This window comes from Myotis nattereri (assembly GCF_964212035.1).
Source record: "Myotis nattereri genome assembly, chromosome: X".
NCBI lineage: Eukaryota > Metazoa > Chordata > Mammalia > Chiroptera > Vespertilionidae > Myotis > Myotis nattereri.
The window spans coordinates 128719157-128730030 of record NC_138078.1 but is presented as its reverse complement, the minus strand read 5'-3'; the positions used below and the strand labels follow the sequence as shown (position 1 = coordinate 128730030).

The following is a 10874-nucleotide window of genomic DNA, read 5'->3' as shown; positions in this document are numbered from 1 at the left end:
TGCATGACAGGGGGAAGCTCCCCAACCCCCTGATTGTCCCTGCTCTGTGCGTGACAGGGGGGAGCTCCCCAACCCCTTGATCAGCCCTGCCCTGTGTGTGACAGGGTACGGAGCCCCAACCCCCCTGATGGGTCCTGCTCTGTGCGTGACAGGGGGCAGCGCCCCAAACCCCTGATCGGCCGGCTCTGTATGTGACAGGGGGGAGCTCCCCAACCCACCCATGGGCCCTGCTCTGTGTGTGACAGGGGATGGCACCACAACCTCCCCATCAACCCTGCCTTGAGTGTGACAGGGGGCGGTGCCCCAACCCCCCAATCAGCCCTACCCTGAGTGTGACTGAGAGTGGCATCGCAACCTCCTGATCCGCCCTGCTCTGTGCATGACAGGGGGCGGCGCCCCAACTCCCCAGTCGGCCCTGCTCTGAGCCTGACCAGGGGCTGCACCTAGGGATTGGGCCTGCCCTCTTCCACCTGGGAGCAGGCCTAAGCCAGCAGGTTGTTATCTCCCGAGGGGTCCCAGACTGCAAGAGGGCACAAGTGGGGCTGAGGGACACCCCCCCCCCCCGCCAGTGCACAAATTTTTGTGCACTGGGCCTCTAGTTTATATATATAAAGAAGTAATATGCAAATTAAGTCTGTATGCCATAATGGTCATGACCAGCTCGGGAGGAGGGCCCAGGCATGGCCCCGAGCCTGAGACAACAACACGCAGGCATGGCCTGGAGCTTGAGAGAACAACACACACAGGGGCGCCTGCTCCGAGCCTCTGCAGTGTGGCTGGGGGCAGGCCCACAGTGGACACACACAGGGACGCCTGTCCCGAGCCGCTGTGGCCAGACTGCAGCTTAGGCCCACTCCCCTGAGGGCTCCCAGGCTGTGAGCGGGGGAAGGCTGGGCTGAGGGACGCCCCCCCACACACACCCAGTGCACGAATTTCGTGCACTGGGCTTCTAGTAATAAATAAATAATAATATAAGAATATCTGTGTTTTGGTACTCACAACTGCAAACATTTTGCCCCACCTTGTATAGCCCATAGAGTTTCCAAAAGCCTATCACAGAAATGGAATGTTGTCAGCCTGAGGAAATTTGAGAAAACAGAATTGGGGGTCAGAAATTTTAGCACAGAAACTGAGAGGAACAACCCTCAAATCAATTCCATAATTAATGACATGAGCCAGAGATGGGTTATACTGCAATGAGTAACATTGAGGGAGCTTCCCATTTTTGCTAGTGACTCTCGCTAACTAGGAGTTAAGCTGTTAAGCTTTTAAAAGTATTATTTAAAGTTGATGCACCCTCTGAATTTTCATGGTCTTAGGCAATGTCACGGTCTCTGTGTTCTAGTGAAGGTTCCACTTCACAGCAATTGGAATTTTCTTCCTCAACAAGGGAGCTTGCTTTGCACACATACTGACAGATGTAGTCATCAGCAATATATCTAACAATGATTACTTCATTTGGGGCTACTTTATTAGAAAAGAAGTTGCAGGAAAAAATTCCTAAACTTTACTTTAAGAAGAAAAATACACGCACATGTGGGATTTTACTTCAAGTGCAATCTTTGTATTCCCCCCCACTGAACAGGGTTCACTCTTCCATCTACATCATTTACTGCCCCATATCTGCCATTCTACTCTTCTAACCTATACTCACAACTCAGTATGTACCTTTCCATATTTTCTTCATGGCAAAATAATTATACAGCAATGACACACACTTTAAAATATGTATTTTATAAAAATTAAACACACTTTTCTGCATCTTATTTTCATATTAAGCAATCCATCATGGTAATCTTTCTAAGTCACCTGGTAGAGCTCTATTTCATTCTTTTTGATGTCTTCATAATATACCATTGCACTGATGTATTTCCAATTTATTCAAGCTTCCTCCGTATTTATAGTCTCTCTCTCTCTCTCTCTCTCTCTCTCTCTCTCTCTCTCTCTCTCTCTCACCACCCTTCTCTAGAATGGACCCCTACCATTGGTTGCAAGTGTCTGGTCCTCTGTGTCTCTCCTGTGCTATGACATGTTAACAGTCAACTGTTGCTATTTTGGCTTTATTCATTCACCCATTATTTTTATGGATACATTCACCTCTGTTTTGTCTCTCTCATGTTTAGCAGTTCTTGGTACAGTATGGGATACACTTTGAATTATTTGGGGTAATATTTCTTTACTTTTATTAAACCAATTCACTACTGGGATAGGAATGTTTATTTTTATGAGTTATTTTAGAATTACTTTAAAATAGTTTAGTACTTTTAATAATTCATCACAAAAATTTGAAAAAGTATCTATTTTATGCCACCTGTGGAACAAAAAGGAGAAAACAAGATCCCTCTATAAATTAGTTGAAAAACCTTCTTCTTACATGAAAAAGTTAAATTTTAATTAACTTGAACCCTACAAACTAAGCTTTCAGTGATTCAGTCTCTCTCTCTCCTACGTTTTAGAGGTAAGAGGTAAGTAGAATATACCAACATCAAAAACCTCAAGGTCATGTCAATAATTTCTTTAAAAAGTAAGGTGTCCATATATAATATAGGACTCCCAGTTACATTTTAACTTCGGATACAGAATGAAATTTTTGTATAAATATGTCCCAAATATTGCAGGGAACATACTTATACTAAACAATTATTTGTTATTTCTTGAAAATTCAAATTTACCTAAGTGTCCTATGTTTTCATTTGCTAAACCTGGCAACCCTATTAAAGATCTATGTTTCACAAGGCACTTAGGGAATCAGAACTGATACATTATGGGTCCCAAGTTAAAGCCCTGAGGATTTCCTGTGTTCACAGTTGGCATTCAATAAATGTTAGTTGAACTGATTACATGATGGTGATTATTAATAGTTTTTGGTCACTGAGTTGTTTAAAAACACACAAAAAATGACTGATGTAAACTTAGAAAGAATTTTGACAAAAAGGCAGCCGCAATAAAGGGAATTTCTGATTAGCTTTTATTAGCCAAATAGGAAAATTTCACCCACTTGGGAAAGCATCTCATGGTGCTGTTATAAGGCACTTAAAACTTATTCTGACATATATGTAAGGTTTCTAATGTTTTGACTTGGTGTTGTAATATCACAATGTGTGTGTGTGTGTGTGTGTGTGTGTGTGTGTGTGTGTGTATGCACATGGTGGGGAGGGTTAGGCAGGGGGCAGGAGAAGCAAGGCAAGAAATGTAAGGCCAATGAATGGAAAACAAAACACTTGAAAACTTTTCTTCCTGCTACATTTCATGGAGAGTTAATGGCTTTTTAAAAGTACTTTGAAAATCAGAATTAGCCAGTGCAGAGTAGCAGGCACAAATATGGCCTCTAGTGTTCTATTAATGATGGGATCAAACGAAGAAGCTCTTCTACACGGTCTTTATGAAAGAGCAGGAGGACCAATGTGATGTTTAGTTTCTTGGAGGAAACTGAAAAAAAAAATAATCCCATATTATCACAATACAGGCATGAGTTCAATGCAAATGTAAAAGACTGGTGGCTTATTAATAGGCTCTCCCTGTAGCAAGCTGGCCTTCCCGGCTTCAGTTTGAAATTGATTATTTTAATACAGAATTCCTGAATGAAAGAGGTTCTTGGCCTTTTCCTGGGCTGTTGAATAATGTATGTGGGAGAAAGCAAATAGCAGCAGAGGGTCTCAGCTGCGGGAACAATGGCACACACCCAGAGCTGAGGGGGCACGTTAGTTTATCATCGCCTTGTCAATCCTCCTAGCCTGGGAATCGCGGGGCAGCCTAGAAAGCAGCAGCTGCCCGACGTGTGGTGAACTGACCCGGGCACTTTAAAGAGACGACTCCATTTACCCATCTGAAAACAAGATATTGATTTTCCTCCAGCTCTGGAGAGAAAAGAGACGTCCTGAAAATATATGGAGACCACCATTTATCCAGGCTCCTCCTCCAACAATCACACCACCCCAACTGTTTTCTTGGTTTCCTCTCCACAAAGTTCCATTTTTCCTTCTTCACCTGGGGTAAGAGGAAAGCAACCCCCCTTTTCTGCCTTCTGTGAATACACAGCACAGAGTACTTTTAAGCTGAAACTGGAAAAGTACGTAATGACTGGCATCTGGAGTTACATTTTATGAATTAGAAATCGATTTTTCCCATTCACATGAAAATAACATATTATGGTAAACTTCAGGCTGGCACTTTACAGTTCTCCCATCTCAATCTGTGTACATCTTAAGTTGTTAAGGCAAAATTGTAGCATCCTAGAACAATAACAACCTCCAATTCCTTAGAAGTCCTTACCACGAAAGCCTAGATCTTAGGACCCACATCAGATTTTTTTAAAAAGCAACTTGTTTTGCCATAGTAAGCATCCATACGTACTCCTTAGACTCACAGGAGTTTAAAATCACCATGCTAAGAGCATGTGGAGAAGTGTAGCTCTGAATTGAGGCAGCCAGAACGCCAAGCTCCTGGGAGGTGATTTGAATTATGCCACGGGCTTTGAGAGACTGGAAGTGTGTTATTTGAAGTCAATCTCAATTTATTTAATGACTCATGTCCTCATGTGCTCAAAAGTCCTACCATACTGAGGATACTGGATGGTCGATGTGGCATATTTTTTTTCTAGACAGGGAAAGGAATGGGTAAGGGATGACCTGCCAATCCTTCATGAAGACTAAGTCACCGAAAACAGAGATTAGACAGGGGCTCACAATTCTGAATTTTCAATATGGCATTAATTTTCATTGAAAATTTCCTGTCCCTACCATCACCCCTCATGAGAAGTCTTATAGAAATCTAGGGAGGAGCAAGGAAAAGTATGGGGTGCGGTAGAATAAAAGGAGAGAGGAAAAACAATTCTTGAAAAACAAATAGGAAAACCCATCCTTAATTGCTGTGAGGGTAGGTCAGAAAGTGCTGGCCTTTACTTTATGTATTTACCCCACCAGGACACAGATATGCATGCTGAACCTTGTGAGTGGCCCCAGTCGTTGATCTCTCTGTTATGCTAAACAAGCACCAGAGGTGGACTAGCCCAACCATCTGCTAGAGACATGCATAAATCGAGGGAAGGTAGAGCAGTACAGCATGTGTATAATGTGGAGTACATGGGGAAAAGCAAAAGTGCATCATTAAAAAGCAGCAGAAAGCAACCAAAGAACAGAATGCAGTGGGCAGAGATTAGTGTTCCAATTATTAATAATGTTAATAACCACACTGGGGGAACTCCAGGTTCTCTTATGATTCATCAGACATGATGCCTCCGACAGGACAGGGATGGGAGGGCTAGCTTAGCCATTAGAATCTTTATCATTTATTTTGATTTTGTGATACCTTCCCTACCTGGTCAAGTACTGGATGGCATAAAGCTTTCTTTTCAAGTATAGACTTCTCACACTATAACATTAGCCTTTAAAAAAATTAAAATATAGGAAAACAAAAATAGAGAGAAAAAACCCACATAGACACAATACCTGCTAACATTTTAATCTATGTTTTCCTGGTGTTCTTTTGTGATTTCTTTCTTTCCTGCCTTTATTGTGCTTACATGTTATTGTCCTTTCCATGGAACATATAGGTAGTTTCAAATAATCGGATAATATTTCAAATGTGTTCACTTTAATAGTACATTTTCTTAAAATTTTAGTGGAGTTAAAAATTTTTTGTTTTAGGATGACTTAGTATGCCTTGATTATTGAGTAACCTTCTTATTCTGAAAGCAGAAAGGGAGGAGGAAGAACAGAAGTTGGGGTGAAGGATCACTAGCCCAAATGAAGATAGCATGTGCCAGAGTTGAGCCATCCTGAGTGAACAGTCTACATTCAAACCGGCTGCCTGTTTCAACCTCAAGATGTACTTTGTCTGGTTCACAGATATTTTTTTTACATCTTTTAAATGACTTTAGGTGTGGCATACACTCTCCAGTTTGCCACAAGGCCCGCCACTCATTATTTACTTTTCTGCTCCCTTGCATTTTCATTTCTGCCTGATTCCTAAAGACGTTTTACACTTATGATATATGATGCAATTTTAATACATCCTGGTGAAGACCTCTCCTCCCCATAGAATCCTATAAACCAATAGTTTTCAACTGTGAGAGAATTTTCTCCCCAGGAGACATGTGGCAATGTCTAGAGATATTTTGAGTTGTCATAACTGAGAAGGGGGGGTGGGTATTGCACTGCAAGCAAGTGGGTTGAAGCCAGAAATGCTGTTAAATATCCTATGATGCACAGAAAGTCTCCCATAACAATTGTCCAGCCCAAAACATTAAGAGTGTTCTAAACCAGGCCTGGGATTTGTACCATTAAGGTTTCCTTTTTCCACTTTAGGATTTTGGTCCTTTGAAAAATGCAAATCTCACTGAGAGAAGTAATGTTCCATGCTGTTGGCCTTTTACATCTGAGTATAAAGGAAGGAGCTGTAAATGGGATTGGACAGAGGGCAGGAGAGGGTAGAACATGGAGGATCCCAATCATAGTTTCTAATGGCAGACTTTCATCATTAAACAGTAAAGATTGTTCCAGGCAGAAAACTCAAATTTTGTCAGTACTCCTACCATTAATAATCATGTAACACTACCTAAGTTGATTACTTCCTCTGTAAAGAGGCACTGCATTCACTGCATCACGTGTATGATCTTCTTGCATCCTCATAACAATCCTATGAGTCAAATGATAAAAAAAAAAATTAAGCCCAGAAAGATTTAAGTAACGAGCTCAAAGTCACTTAGGAATGGAACTCAAAACCTTGCCTTACTGGCTCTAGAGGTCAAGCTCTTAGCCAAGAGTAAGGGTCAACATTTACTGAAAATTTACCCTGAGCTTCACCCACATTATCTCACTTAATCGTTATAAAATCCTGTAGGATATATATTATTATCATCCCCATCAAACAAGTAAGGAAAATGAGGATTAAGAAGTTTCACAATTAGACCTTCAACACAATGTCTGCTGGACTTCCTAAGTCTAAGGTTGGGGATCACTTTGTAAGGTATATAAATGCCTGACCACTATGCTCTAAACCTGAATCTATTATAGTATTGAATATCAACTGTAATTAAAGTTTTTTTAAACAAATTAAGAAAATTAAGTTGGTCAAAGTATGAATCTTCAGTCTCTCATTCACTAAGTTATATTGGAAGCAGTGATGTGGAGTGGATAAAGAACCGAACTTAGACTAGAGGACCTGCTTTGAAGTCCTGGCTCTGCCACAGTCTTAACCAGTGACCTCCGTCAAGTCCCTGGAATCAGGGTTTCTGCACAAATCTCAAGGGTATAAAGGATCTGAACCATGAACTCTGATTTCCTATAGTTAGCTTCAATTTACTTAGAGTTAGTGTCTCTGCTGAGCACAGAGCAATGAGGAAACCTGGTCAGTTTAGTGAGGACTTACTTTTTTTTTCTTTACTAGATAATTATTTAATATATTTAACTTAAAGTTTTCATTCAGCTGCTTTCTTTTTTCATCCTAGTGGATAAGGTAAGGAAGCAGGTCCTGGAATGGACTTCTGCTTTTAAATTAACTCAGCCTCCAAATAAATGCTATCTTGTTACCAACCCTGGAGAGCAGGAGCGCCATGCTGCCTTGTCCCATCTGCTGTTTCTATTTGTTTTGATGCAAAGAGGCCAAGTTAAGAGACCTCATTTGGTCCAGAAGATCCTCCCAGGAGAAGCAACATAGGGCCTGCCTGCCTTTCATTTTTTCTTGCTCTATCCTTTTGGTAGTGGAGCCAGGATGCAGTTACCTGTGTGACAGGAAAGGGACATAGTGATATCCTTTGGGCTTGGGCTGGAACACGTTACTGAACACCAAGCCTTTCAAGATGGTCCTCCTCAGCATCTTTATATTTCTTCTTTGGGGACTAGTGCTTTTAACAGAACACAGAGTCCACATGGAAAAGGTAGGGCAGCACTCTACTGGCCCCCTGGCTGAGGCTCCTACCTTGCCCCTGATTCAGAAGCTGCTAGAAGAAGCCTCTGGCAAGCAGCAGAGGAAGCCACAGGTCCTAGGGTATCCCACGTGGTACATGCTGGAGTTGTACCAGCACTCAGCTGATGTGCATGGACACCCTAGGGAGAACCACACAATTGGGGCCACCATGGTGAGGCTGGTGAGGCCCTTGGCCAATGTAGCAATGTCTCTCAGAGACCCCTGGCATATACAGACACTGGACTTTCCTCTGAGACTAAACCAGGTCACCTACCAACTAGTCAGAGCCACTGTGGTTTACCATCACTAGCTGGCTTCCACCACTCCTGCCATGTGGAGCCCTAGGTCCAGAAAAATCCAAATGACTGCTTTCCTCCCTCAGGAAGAGGTCTCAAAACCTCCCCTACTATCTGAAGCTTGGACAGAGATTGATATCATACAACACATTCAGCAAAGGCTCTGGAATCACGAGAAGTACAAGGTTCCATGACTGCGCTTCATGTGTCAGCAGAAAAAAGGTAGCAAGGGTCATGAGCTCCTGTAGCATGGCACTTCATCCTTGGACACTGCCTTCTTGTTATTCTATTTCAATGACACTCATAAAAGTGTTCAGAAGGCCAAACTTCTACCCGGCGGCCTGGAGGAATTTATGGAAAGGAACTCTTCTCTTGCAGAGGGCACAGCAAGCAGGCAGTATTGCATCTGAGATTCCTGGTCCCAGGAACATGATAGGCTTGAAAGTAACCAGTGTTCCCTCCACCATTTCCAAGTCAGTTTCCATCAGCTGGACTTGGATCACTAGATCATTACTCCTCATCTCTGTACCCCAAACTACTGTAATGGAACCTGCCCTCAGGTACTACACTATGGTCTCAATTCTCCCAATCATGCCACCATTCAGAACCTTGCCAATGAGATGGTGAACCAGAGTGTCCCTCAGCCCTCATGTGTCCCTTATAAGTACGTTCCCATTAGCAGCCTTATGGTTGAGGCTAATGGGAATATCTTGTACAAGGAGTATGAGAATATGATTACCCAGTCCTGTACATGCAGGCGATAGCACAGGTACAGGTAGCCCAGGTTTCCCAAGAAATTGGAGTAGGGTTGAAAATAAAGAAACAAATGTCAATGTTATATCTGCAAGTGATTTCTAGCTAATATATGGGTTCTATTCCTTGCCTTAAGTGTTGCTACTTAAGTTTCCTCCCCTGTTTATGATCTCCTCACATTATAAAAACAGTTCTGATACCAAACATCAATATGTTTTGACCACTAGTCAGAGCCCTTAATGATTGAGTAAGATGTTCCTTTGGATATGACCTCTCTATTTTCCTGTCTTTTCATGGTGAATTTGTTAAAAAAGGCCACCAGTCCATTGTGGGTAGAACTTTAGGCATTGTCCCACCAAGACCTGGGAGAGGTGGAATCTTCCTAGTGTAAATCTTCTGAAGCTCTCTAGAAGATTTGGGGTGATGAAGGCAAATTGAGATTTTTATACTCCTCTTCCTTGCCTCCTATATTCTACAAACTAGTACTTAATCAGAAAGAATACCTGTCTCTGTGTTTGGATTGCCCTCTAAATCTAAAAGTAACTTTTTCCCGAATAGACTAGAATACTTGTAGGCAATAATCTCCATAAAAATCTTCTAATGGATTTTTTCCCCTAAACTTTAAGGGCTTTACCTCTCAGCCTCTGAACTGGGAAAAGTCTCCAGGCTTCCTTCTTATCCGTGGGTGAGGAGAACAACCTCTAATAAGACCAATAGAGAAACTGGAATACAGAGCTGTCTGAGACAAAATCAGTTCAAAACCATCCACATCTATGGTGAAGAGAAAGAGGGAAAGAGCTGTCATTTCTCATTAGGATTATGTATAGCGGAGTCATCTTAACCCTTCTATGGAACACTAGATTTCACAGGTTATTGTCTTGTTTATGTAATACTTAAACCCCTGTTAATTACTCCATATAAAAAGCTCTCTGGTGTCTCAGAGGCTAGGAGTTGGCCTGGTTGGGGGTAAAAGGGGGAGAAGGCTGCAGTTAGGAAGCTTAAAAGACTGTGGGGGAAGGATGCATCATGCTGAGGCCTGGGTCTGACTTCATTCTGGACTTGCCTGTTTGTGTAAGTTCAGTTTGCCTCTGGGCATGGGTCTCTGGGGGAGATGGGCTTGCTGCCATGGAAGGCATGGAGCTATACCTTGGACTATGTGATGCTTGCAGTGTAACTATTTTTTACTCCTGTGCTGTATTAAAGTGATGGGAACTGGGCTGTGTTACAAATAAGTCATTTTGCTGTTTAAAAAAGTTTACATTCAATATAATTTTGTAATAGTTTCAGGTGAACAGTGTAGTGTTTAGTCAATCATATACTTTACCAAGTGTTCCCCCTGATATTGCCAGTACCTGACTGACACCATACATAATTATTACAATACAATCAATATTACTTGGCCATATAATAGAACAAAATTTTACCATTTGCGACAGCACCGATGGACCTAGAAGGTATTGTGCTAAATGAAATAAAGTAGAGAAAGGCAAATACCATGTGATCTTACTTATATGTGGAATCTAAAGAACAATATAAACAAACAAAACAGAAATAGTGGTGAGTTTTCAATCAAAGACTGAGCTGCTCCATCTCAAAAGGTAGCCATAGCCCTTAATGGTTTCCAAGATAGGAATATGCACATTAATCTCAACTCTTATTCTACCTCAATCCTGCTACCATTATCTGAGCAGCTTTCAAAGTCAGCTCCTACTATCAATGCCTAACTAAGTCCCAATTTTTTATAACATAAATTGATGATAATACTTACCTAGTCTTATAGTAATGCTATCCCGAGGTTTGGAAAGTTTTTCCTTGTTTGGAAATGAGAATAACCTGTGGATCTTTTTACATAACTTAGCAGGGCCTCTTCAGTCAGTTCAGGGTGAAGATAAATTGAACAATAATTATGTGTCTCTTAGA

General features: G+C 41.7%; 1 pseudogene across 1 annotated transcript; it reads left to right on the top strand.

The window, feature by feature from the left end:
• Positions 1–7798: 7798 nt before the first annotated feature.
• Positions 7799–8965, top strand: LOC308511828 (bone morphogenetic protein 15-like; annotated as a pseudogene). Its single transcript has one exon. The product of its transcript is annotated as a bone morphogenetic protein 15-like (transcript).
• Positions 8966–10874: the final 1909 nt, after the last annotated feature.